Below are 2,500 nucleotides of genomic sequence, written 5' to 3' on the forward strand. Positions count from 1 at the left end.
GTTTTTGTTTTGGTGGGAGAAGATAGGCGGTCGGCGTAAAAAATATTATATATTAATAAATTTTAAAATAATATTTTTTATATATTATATTTATAATATAATGTTATATGGATATATATATTATATTTAATATATATTTATTATTTTTTATATTAATACTTATAATATTATTATATATATATATATTATAATATATAATGTATTATATATGTATATTTTATACATCTTTCTAGGGGGGCCTTTTTTGCACTGCCACATCACTGCTCTCCCCTAGACACTCCTTCTCATGCCCACCCTAAAAGCGTTAAAAAAAAAAAGGCCAGGGTTTTTTTTCTCCCCCAAGTGCCCTGTAGGCGGCATAGCTTCCCTCTATGACCCTTTCCCCTGCATCATGCTGGTTCGACGGAGTTCCCCAATCGGGGCCCGGGGGGAAACCGAGGAGGGCTGGGTTTCGGCCCCCTTCTCCCCCCGATTTTCCTCCTGTACCACTTTTTACCCTTAGGACATGCACTCGGATGGTGACCAACCTGCCACCCCTTGCAGCACTGCGGGAAAGGCACAGAATCCGTCGGGTTAGAGGACTTTCTCCGCTCCCTTTGACACTGACTACGTCTGTCCCCTACCTCTCCGCACCCCCAAACCCCAACCCTTTGGGAAAAAAGTGCTGGGGCTCACCTTCCTCAATGCTACCTTCCCACTTTACCTTCGGGCCCCGGAGTCCGGTGGGGTGAGCAGCGGGCCCTAGGCACTTTTTTCCTTCGGGAAGGCCCAACTCCAAGGCCCTCACCAGCGCCACCTGCGGTCCCGGGGTGTGCCGCTTGACGTAATTTGCAGCTTTTGTCCTAAAAACTCAACAAAAAAATCGCGGGCCGGACCACGATCATCTTTCCGCACCCCGGGGTACGACCCCTTTACCGCGCCTCCAACCCTGCCCCAGCTGGGACAGTGTCTCGCCACGTCCGAGTCCCCCTTCTTAAAGGGGGCCCGATAATTTCGGCCTGGTGGGGTGCCCAAAAGGGCTTTTCAAAGCCTCTGCAATTGGTGTAAAAGGGTTGGGATCCGGCAGATGCCCCAGCACTTCCACCGCGGGGGCCCCTTACGCTGTTCCGCGCAGGGCCTTCTCTCCTGGTTTCCCTGAAAATTTTGTCGCATTTAAATTGGGGCGACAATGCCTCCCAGGCCCCCCTTCCCGTCGTACCAGCTGTTTTACACTTCACAAAGTCTAGAGGGGGGGGCTCGGTGGAGAACGCGGCCGTGAACAACCACCTGAGGGGGGGAAGGGGGGGGAGGCAAGAGGCGGGTTGACGGGTTCGAGTTTCCGCCACCTATACCCAAGGGAGGGGGCTGAGGGGGCCCCCCACCTCCTGCAGCGCCCATGGCTCCGACACACCTGCGAGGCCCGGGTTTCCCTTCCATGGACCCCGGGCAGCCCCCCAGTAAATCTCCTCTGGCATCTGTTCCCAGAACCTCGTCTGCCTTTTTTTTCAACGTTACTACCTCGTGACCCCGCCTTTCCCCTTCACTTCTCCCTCAGGCCCCGAACCCGCCCTTCAGAGTCCACTTCCTTTATATTCACTCTTCACGCTGTTGCGGCCTTGTCGGGGTATGCTGAGTTTCCATCTTTACAGATGCAAGATTTTCTCTGTCACCTCAAATTGGCGAACTGTTCCCCTGCCTTCCTTGCCCGCTCCGACGAGATGGTGTGCCTGTCGTGTGCCCTCTGTGCCTGCTCTTTTGCCCTTTTTTCCATTCCTCCCATACCCGGGAGCTGGCAGGATCTCCCTGGGTCGGTTACCTCACCGTGCCTGCCCCCATCATAGCCTCCTCTCCTCAGGCTGCCGCCTCTTTGGGCCCCAGTAAACGCGCGTCTCAGATCAAAAATCCAATCCCCCCCCCTCACCCTTTGTTCGCCGGGCCCCCTGTCTCTAGCCACCAACACAAGGGGGCTAGGCAGACGGCGTGCTATCACAGGGGGCGTGAACCCTGAACAGCCCAAACCCGAGCACCACAGGTCCCCAAAAACCCCAAAAGGAAACGCCCAAATGGCAAGGGAGGGCACGAAATAAACACAAAATGACTGCTTCCTTTTTTTACACAAATTATTTACCCGTACACTTTTTTTAGGGGACAAAACAGGGGAAACCACGTCACCTGCACGATACACTATAACAGGGAACACAAAAATATATCAGGTCAAAGGGCCCACGGGTCTTCACAGGGGCAGCACCCCCCTGTATCTCTCTTGGGTTGTTCCTCCGCTCCTCCGCTCACGCGTTGTGTCCTTTGCCCGGACCTTTTTTCATTTTAAACACTGCCCGGGTTTCCTTTTTCATGAAACGATGTTTCGCCAGAGCAGAGACCCACTGGCGTAAAATTATTATTTATTATTATTTTTTATTATTTTTATTATTATAATTATCTTTATTATATTGTAGTTGTTATTATTATTATTATTGTTTTAAAATATTACATTATTATTATTAATTTATTATTATTATTA

At 50.5% G+C, this 2,500-nt stretch overlaps 1 pseudogene; it reads right to left on the bottom strand.

The window, feature by feature from the left end:
- LOC119577914 overlaps positions 1-2,500 on the bottom strand; it is a 42,689-nt pseudogene that overhangs the window by 32,754 nt on the left and 7,435 nt on the right.

Source organism: Penaeus monodon, chromosome 2 (genome assembly GCF_015228065.2).
Source record: "Penaeus monodon isolate SGIC_2016 chromosome 2, NSTDA_Pmon_1, whole genome shotgun sequence".
NCBI lineage: Eukaryota > Metazoa > Arthropoda > Malacostraca > Decapoda > Penaeidae > Penaeus > Penaeus monodon.